This window comes from Oryzias melastigma, linkage group LG13 (genome assembly GCF_002922805.2).
Source record: "Oryzias melastigma strain HK-1 linkage group LG13, ASM292280v2, whole genome shotgun sequence".
In the NCBI taxonomy this organism is placed as follows: domain Eukaryota; kingdom Metazoa; phylum Chordata; class Actinopteri; order Beloniformes; family Adrianichthyidae; genus Oryzias; species Oryzias melastigma.
In genome coordinates, this window is record NC_050524.1 from 4498573 (window position 1) to 4508574 (window position 10002).

The following is a 10002-nucleotide window of genomic DNA, read 5'->3' on the forward strand; positions in this document are numbered from 1 at the left end:
ATCTTAAAAGTTCACATCATAATTCTTTATTTCTGCCAGAGTTAGCACACAGTGCTGATCAATTGTAACGTTATCTCTTCACGTGCTTATGTTTACATGCTGCGATGAGGGATGCATCGCGCGGTAAGGCTTTTGCCCGTTTCATGTTTTGACAAAGTCAGCAGCGGTTTAAACAGGTAATTTTTGAATAGCTGATACCAGGTGTAGCAGTCAAGGCCCCCAAATGGAACAATTTGTGTTTCCAGACCCTGGAACAAGAATTCAAAGTGTCGATTCCCCCTCCCCTCCAAGAAACCATTTGTCTTAAAACCCTGGAAAATAACATTCACATCCCAGTAAAGGTGTCATAAAACTCCCCTCTGGAGAGCAGGAGGGCTGCATCTGGAGCCATCTCAGACTGTCGGGTGATGGTACTGCATGTTACGGGAAGAAGTATCCCACTCTCTTCACAAAGTTCTCTTTGAAGCTAATCAACAAAATTTACAATCGTTGACATGTGACATTTCACAGGTTCCCTGGGAGACGTCCAGCCATATATATATATATATATATATATATATATATATATATATATAAAAAAAACAGCTTTGAAGTGTACCAAATGTTTGTCAAACATGCATTCTTTGTTTCTTTGTTTCAAGTTAATACATTTTCATATTGTTTTAATTGTGAATTTACCTAAAATTGATTCATGTTTATGTGAAATAGGGTTAAAGATAAAGAGTTTCTCTCTTTCTTCCTTTTCTTTCTTTTATTTTGGTTTCATATGTTTTTTTATTATTAAATTCTTCTTATATATATCATCTTTTAAATGTGATATCAACTTACTAGTCACGTGTTAGAATGAGACATTCTTATAAAAAGGGTATGATGTTTCTTTTATGTTTCTTGTTAAGAAGTTTTTTTAGATCCCATATCTGCACACAGAGACAACACAGGATCCTAGTAACACGAGATCATTTAAATCATTTTAATTAGAGAAGATCGTAAATTTTACTCCAATCATTCCGATTGGTTACTTTGCAGCCAACCCCTGGAGAGAGTCCAGCACCCAGGGGCTGAAGAAGTGATCAGATACACACAGATTGAGAGGACGAACAGACAAGCTACAGACTGATTAGAGACGAAGAACTTAGAACAAAGGAGAAAACTTTAAACATTTTAGAAGTTCCGAGAGGAGAAAACTTCTGCGTATACTTAGAGTTTTTGTGCAACTCTTTTCTCCAATTAATTTTGTAAATAGAACCTTCAAGTCATTTTAACTTTCGTATAGAATCTAATTTTTCTTTTTCTCTAATTCTTAGCGACCAAATAATTAATACGTTTTTTTGGCCCGGCCAGCTTTGAAACTTTTAATATTGGTTGCTACCTTTTTGTGGATAATCTATCCTCGACCACCTGAGACGAAGCTAACAGAACTTGAGCAGAACCGAACCTTCCGGGTCAAGATTCATCTCCTGCACCTGGCTGGGATCTCTGACAGATTCACACCTCGAAGCTCTCCAACAAACGGGGATCTCCACCTGGGTTCGCTGGATCCAACAGAACCAGACCTCCAGACCACTCGGTGAGGGGTTCTCCTGCTCCAAAAAGTTGCTGTTTTGTGGTCAGAGTTATTTAGAATCTTAGCTGTTAAATTCCTCCTTTTCACATTATAAACACCTCCTCTCTGCTCTCCTAAAATGTTTATTCCATCTTAGAACATACATTTACACACACACACACTCACATCCTCAGCCTAATTTACATAATTTTACTTTGTTTTATTCTTTATTTTATCTTTCTTTATTATTTTTGCTAGTTACTGAAAGTTTGCTTCTATCTTTTACCTCTGAAAGTTATAATCAATTCTGTGCTTTTATGCTCAATAATCCTGTTTGTTAATCCAATTTTATACAATAAATAATCATTGATGTACCGTCGTTGTTTTGTCTCTTAATTTTCTAAGTTCATTGAAGACGTCCCTTCAAAGAGTAAAGACACTTACTACTGAAGTGAGAGACTGATAATTATTACTTATTGATTAGAAGTAGCAGATGATCATTAATGAGTAATATTTTCCTTCATTACGAAGGTGGTGCCCCGAGGTTAATTTGATACAATTTTCAATTAATAACTTCAATTAGATTTGGAGTTGAATATTTCATATTCCCCTGCGTGAAAAGAGCAAGAATCTGTAAATATCCTTTGGGGATACTTCCTTAAATATCAGAAGAATCCGGACCATTTCTGGTACATATTAAAACATGTAGCATATCTGGAGATATCTGGGCTGACGATACTGACACAGGACATATAGTGTGTCAGGATACTAGTTGTGTCTTATTTAGGTCATATCCAAGTTTTGGAAATTGACTTGCAGTCATATCTGGTGATATCTGGTGTCAATATACTGAAGAAGGTCAGAATCCTGTCATGATGACTTGCATGGGTGAAATCTGGAGATATCCTCACCTCAAATATGATGGGTATACTGGCCTGAGTGATTACCATGTGCCATATCTTGTGACATGTGGGGGATATATGGGGGGAGGGTAAAGCGTGGGTTGGGGTTTTATGTGAACTTTTGTGTTTTCTGTTTTAATTGTAAAGCACTTTGTGCTACTTATGTAAGAGAATCACTTTTTATTTGAAAAAAAAAGTTCATTTGATTTGATATGGGCGGCTGTGGTGCAGTGGTAGGGCAGTCGACTCCTGACTGGAAGATTGCGAGTTTGATTTCCACCCTTGCCCGTCGAAGTGTCCTTGGGCAAGACACTGAACCCCTACATTGCCTCTGATGGAAGGTTGGCGCCAGTGTTCAGCAGTGGAGCATCAGTGTGTGTGAATGGGTCTGTGACTGTAAAACACTTTGGGCCTTTAAGGAAGGTAGCAAACGCTGTACAAGTATATGACGTATGCCATATATGCAAAACTGATACTGCATTAGGATATACTATATGTTGGGTGTAGATTCACAGTCATCCAGGTCATGAACAAATAAAAGAAGTTCTAAAAAAAATCAACTGGGCAAAGTTTCTAGTTTGAAGATGTTTTGTGGCTTCTACAGGTCAGTCTGATTGGTGTTGAGCTAGAGAAATGTATCCTCATTGCTGGAGCTTCAGTCGTCCATGGCCAACAAAGTCCCCAAAGGACACTGTCTTCCTCCATTTCTCATACCTCCATCACCTGTCCTGGGTTTATCTGTGGATAATGATGCCTTTTGTCATTCTAAGTATGTTTGGGCAGGGATTTCAGAACAAGATTATAAATGGACAGGTTATGTATGAGTCCACCACCTATATTAAGAGAGGAATTTTCTGTTTTTACAAAGATGGCTTCCTTGACTTAAACCAGCACTGCTCTCTGGAGAGGACTTGGACGTCAGTGTCCTGTCCTTTGTCTTTTAATTAAGTAGAGGTGGATGGTTGACTCAGGTCCACAGGAATTGGAGCTCCCTTATTGACTGTGCAGAAGTTGATAAGTTTCACCAAAGTACACATGGCGACATTCCTGAATACACTTAACTGTTACAATGAAGTTGCTTTGCACTTATATTAAAAATATAAACAGCGTAGACATGACAATCACAACATTGATTCATTTATACTGCATGTATTGTATTTTTTATTTCTTTTACAAAATCCAGGTAGGAGGCATACAACTTTGAAAAGTATTTACAAGACAACCCAAATGTACACGTTTGAGATATAATATTCTCATGTGTGGCGTTAGGGACTATTGCTGGGTGAGAGACAGGGCTAAATACATTTAGCTGTGGGTTTGGTTACTAAAACATTAACTGTTTCCTGCATTCTTGCAACACACTGTCTTGCTATTCTTTTCAGTGGAATGAAACAGGCATATGAACATGGTACATACATGGTTTCCAAAATTTGCAAGAGCTGTTTTGCCCATAATACCATTTATCCCCACGTTCTTTAAAGCTTTACACTTCTGTCATATATTTTTAAGATTGCTTCATGGATTGCTATAAATATTATGATTGTTATAAATGGAGTGACTTTGGGGATACAACATATTTTGTAAAGTCATATTTTACTGCAAGTCTCTTCCTGAGAATGTATAAAGTGGCAGGGAAGTCCATCCATCCATCTTCTGGACCGCTTCTTCCCTTTCGGGGTCGCGGGGGTGCCGGAGCCTATCACGGCTACTGTTACGCCCCAATTTGTCTAGGGGATCTGGGGCCTAACATAAAGATAAATTAAATAAGTGTTTAACAAAACACAAAAGGTCTCCATAAAAGTATAACAATATTTATTTACAATAACAACCAAACAATAACTAAAAGTGAAGCAAAAGGCTTCAGGGTGAACCAAGGCCAAAATAACAAACAAAACCCCAACTAACTCAACCCAGGGAGCTTACCTGCAAAAGAAACTGTAAAATAATGACAAACACTAACCTCCCTGGACTAACAGAAACAGGAGAAAACATTTAGTAAAGAAAATGGCGGTTCACCCCTACAGCTTCACCTAAATTAACAAACCAACACTAAACACAGAACACAGAGTACAGTGTGGGAACTTAACTAAAGAAAACAAAGTGCGCACAAATTAAAGCAGGTGGAGAAGTTCACTGAGCTGCAGTGGAGGCTGTTGCAGCCCAGCTCCCTTCTCGTGGTCTGGAGGTCCAAATGGTGGTTTTGAAGGCTCCCTCCTCCAGCTTGAACCAATGGGGAGCCACACCTCCAGCACCACACCTGAAATAAATAAAGACAGAAAAACACACAAAGATCCACAAAACACAAGATGTCCCACTCTGACAAAAATCCACAGAACCAAAAGAAAATACAAAAACAAATACGGCCACAGCCGTAACAGCTACTGACAGGCGAAGGCGGGGTACACCCTGGACAGGTCGCCAGTCTGTCTCAGGGCCTCAATCACACACCCAGTCACTCTCACATTCATACCTAGGGGCAATTTAGAGTCACCAATTAACCTATGAAGCATGTTTTGGGACGGTGGGAGGAAGCCGGAGTCCCCGGTGAAAACCCACGCATGCACGGGGAGAACATGCAAACTCCACACAGAAAGGTCCCAGCCGGGATTCGAACCGGGGCCTTCTCGCTGTGAGGCGAGAGCGCTAACCACTGCGCCACCGTGCAGCCCGGCAGGGAAGGTTTTTGTGATATTTCCTAAAACAGTTTCACATACAATTGCTACTCAAAAACACAATAAAGTTTTTAAAAATGGTAAGAATGGCCTCAAATGCACAGTCTGAGATTTTGAAGAAAGCTTTCCATCTAGTTAATAAAAATAGTAAGAAAGTCACTACTACATTTTGATCATCAAGTGAAGTTCCACCAAAGTTTTCTGTGTTGTCTGGCTCATCGGTCAATGCCTCTTCCTCACTCCAGACTTCTTGGTCTTCAGAACTGGCCTGCAATGGAGTCATTATAAAATTAAACAAATCCTGAGAAATGTTGTAATATCACACAGTTATCTACAGTAAGACACAAATGCTTTGGCAGAACCATTTTAACCTTGTATTCAAGTCAAAAAGTTGGATAGACTGAATATATGTGTATGTTTTCTACTTACTTAACCACGTTCAGCAGAATTATCTTCTGTCATTATCTTTTGATGATTCTTCAAAACCGTTTTCAGATTCAAGAGACATCTATGGGAAAAAATAAAAGTATTTGAAATTATATAAGATTTATAATGTGAAGATACATGTTGAGATATTCTGCTTAAACTGAATTATAATAAATTACAACTGATTTTGAAATAAACTGTATGCTGATGGACTAAAGACCAAGGGAAAATGTGAGACTCCGTCATAGCTTGGCTGCAATGCCAAACAATGTCTTGCAAATTAGCTTATTTGTGGGTTCCAGCAGGAAATTTTGTATCCGTGCAAATCTCTCTGAAAGTCTGAAATTATGAACAGAGTGAAATTCTAAAGGCATTCTTATGAAGTTGCAATTAAAGTAGCTGTTCATCTTCTGATGACTCCACAATGTGGCGTGCAGACGGTCGTCTCACCATCTGGAGGTCATAAATCCACAGACCAACATTTAGGGAAGTCAGGAAATAATTCAAACTGACAATTGATACACAATTCTCAACAAAATGACCATAAAGAGTACAGAAAGTAAGTGGTAAGGAACCAAGCTCTATCACTACAAGCTCCAAAATTGCAAGAGGTAAATCATATTGAATCAAATGCTCTCCAGGGTCACAGAGAGATTTAAGGACCTGGTTGAACATACAGCCAAAATGTATCTACATATAAACAAAGAAAAAGATAAACATTAATCACCTGTTCATATTCCCATGAGTCCAAAATGCAACTTTTATGATTTTTGTCTTTGTGGTTGGAGAAAGAAATCTAGGATAGCACTAAAGCATAGAAATCATTCAAACTGACAATGTAACTTTAGCCTTTAAAACATCATTTATGAGACTGTTAGTTGCGGGACCAAAATGCTACTTGTTATGGTAAAGCTGCAGCTCGTTTGTGATGTTTGAGTGCCCATGTACATGTTTTCTTTTTTTATTTATTTATTTTTTTACATATGAACACACCTATCTATGTTTGCATGTATACATTATTGGTTTCCAAGAAATAAGAAAAACTGTGAAGATGAAAACACAAGACCTTGTTGTGAGGCGTGCGCTAGTGGCTATGAAAGTGTTCATATATAAAAACATTCCAGTTTAATATGTGATTGTTGGAAGGCAATTCTTTTGGAGAAATAAACTAAACTGCAAGTTGATCAAGGAAAAATCTGCAAAGTGACAATGAATGGCACATTGTGTGTTAGAGTCAGTTAAACCTTCTCCTCTGACAACCCAGTCTCCTCCAAAAACGTTCAGAACCCACATTTGTCCACAGGGAAAAACGTAGCAGTTTCACAAAAAACGGGTCTAAATTGTGGGATTGCTACGTCTCATTCTCTCATTCATTTCTACGGAGGTGCGCCGGATCACGTGACTGATCACGTGACTTTTGAGTTTCTGCCTGTTGCTAGCAAAAACACGGTGGGATATTCACTCTTTTTCGGTGGAAAATCACTCAGAATAAAATATTTTGTGGACTAATCTTTATTTTGACAATATTTCTAGCGAGAAATGCACCCGTTACTATCAGGATATACATTTATTTTGGACATACAGTTCGTAGTTTGGCTGTTTTGGTGGACTTCTCCCCAAAACGGGGCTCCAAAGTCGTGAAATATCAGCGTTTCCGGTGCACGGAACGAGCCGAGAACCGGGCGATCAGCAGGATTTGGAGACCCGACCCGCGTCGGTGCCGCGTCAAGGTTTGGGTTCGGGTAGGTTCGGACAAACCGCCCGGACCCTTTTTCAATTGGGCCCCGGATGACTTCCGTAAAGCTAGAACTGATCACAGTCTGACTACTTCCGGTCGAGGACGATCAAAAGTTTAAAAGTTTCCAGAAACGAAGATTCTCAATCATAAAAATAATGTTCCTTTATTTTCTCCCTCATAAACAAACACAAATGTCGGTTAGTTTAAGTGACAACAACGAGGATGCTTTCAGACTAAATGAAGAAAGAAAAAAAACGTTTTATTTTAACTTTTCTTTTTTATATTATTATTAATCTATCATTATTAATATATTATTAATAATAATTACATTATTATTATTATTATTATTATATCAATGATTGCATGAATGACATAAACAAAATATAATTGACAAATAAATAAATTATTGATCCACAAAATTCTTGAATGCTTGAAGCATAAACAAACACGAATGTTGGATATTTTAAGTGACAATAACGAGTGATGCTTTCAGACTAAATGAATAAATATATAAATTATTATTCATCTATCATTATTATTATTATTATTATGTTAATGATAACATAAAATGAATGGCATAAACAAAATACAATTGATAAATAAATAAATTATTGATTCACAATATCAACAGACTCCAAGTTTAATGATTCTTCAAAGCAATAGAGAATCTCACAGTTTAGACTGTTTTTTTTTCTTTATTAAAATTGTTTTATAATGATACAGGTTTGTTTAGGGGTAGGATATTTTTTTATTTCACCTTAATACCTTTTCCTGCTACAGACTAGACATTTGTCTACAGATCTTGCGTTTATGAGCAGCTCTTCCCTCTCCCCGTGTGATGATTCTGCAGCATAAATCATAAATGGCACAGGTCCTAAAGTTGATTCCTTGTGGAGAATACATAAATAAGATTGACTTAAAGAAATAATGGAAATTAGCAAATATTTCAGCTACATGCTAGCTGTGTTGACTAATTTGGGCTTTTAAAAAAGTTTTTATGCTGTTTTGGAGTTAGGCTAATAGCTGTTTTAACTAATTAAGGGTTTTTTCAGTTTTTAAGCTATTTTAAAGTTCAGTCATTTTTTTTAGCTTTTTATATTTGTCTTTTAGCTATTTTAGCTGGTTATCAGCTTCTTCATTTTCACCTATCTTCAGTGATTTCAGCTATCACCTTTAGCGTTTTTAACTATCAATTTCAGTAACTTCAGCTATCAGCACTCTCATCTTTAGCGGTCAAATTTTACAGAATCACACTTACATTTTTACATTTGATGCTATATATTTAATTCATAATTATGTTAAAAAGTTATGGTGGGCTGCACGGTGGCGCAGTAGTTAGCGCTCTTGCCTCACAGCGAGAAGGCCCCGGTTCGAATCCCGGCTGGGACCTTTCTGTGTGGAGTTTGCATGTTCTCCCCGTGCATGTGTGGGTTTTCACCGGGGACTCCGGCTTTCTCCCACCGTCCAAAAACATGCTTCATAGGTAAATTGATGACTCTAAATTGTCCCTAGGTGTGTCTGAGAGTGGATGTGGATGTGTGTGTGATTGAGGCCCTGAGACAGACTGGCGACCTGTCCAGGGTGAACCCCGCCTTCGCCCTTCAGTAGCCGGGATAGGCTCCGGCACCCCCGCGACCCCGAAAGGGACAAAGCGGTCAGGAAAATGGATGGAAAAAGTTATGGTTTGAAAGTTTAAAAAAATGTAGTTTTGGTGTGTTCAATATCCTGTTTGTGTCATGTCTGCTGCCTCACTTACCTTATATGGCCAGGCTTCCGGTTGGCGTAATCTCCAGCGATGTCATTCACCTGTTGCTGCCTCTTCTTAAGCACGCCCCTGTCTTCCACCCTTCGCTGGAACGTCTCAGATCCTCTGTTTACCTCCAGCCACGCATTGGTTTAACACGCCAGTCAAGTTCCAAACTCCAGCCGCCGCCGCCTCAGTCTCGCCTCAGTCTCGCCTCAGCCTCGCCTCAGCCTCGCCTCAGCCTCGCCTCAGCCTCCTCTTCCCCCTCCTGGATTGTGAATCCCAGCTGTGTGGAGTACTATTCCCCTCCGGAGAACTTCTGTTTCGCCTGCCCCGCCTCATTGCGGCGCTCTCCTCTCCTCCACTCTCGAGCATCACCTTCCCCTCCCGTCTCACCGGAGACCCTGCAAGATCCTGCGCCCCCTGTGGTCCGGAGGGGTCACTGCAGAGACTCTAACCATTTGTGACTGAATAAATTGACTTTTTACCTTTCACTCCTGGGCTTGCTTCTTTGGCTGTCCTAGATACACCACCCTGACAGTTTGGCCCACAAATTAAGGTGTGTTTTTAATTTTGGCCCCTGTGTATGTAATGGTCTTGATTTGTACATTGCTCCTAATCTATTATGGAGTCTTTTGTTTTTTTCATAGATTTTTCAAATGTAATTACATTTATTAAAAACATCAGGTGACCTGTCCCACCAGAGGCTTGAACACTGGACCACAGCNNNNCATTCACATCCTCCTGAGAGGTACGGTGGGGATCCAGAGACATGTCGCACCTTTTTGACACAATGTGAGATCCAGTTTTCACTGCACTTCTCCTCTTTTTCCACTGAGGAGACCAAGGTGGCATATGTCATTTCCTTGCTGACCGGACGAGCAGCCCTGTGGGCCACTGCTGAATGGTCACGGGGTTCTGATGCATGCTCCTCATACCGGAGCTTTTCCTCTGAGCTGAGCAGAGTTTTTGACCCA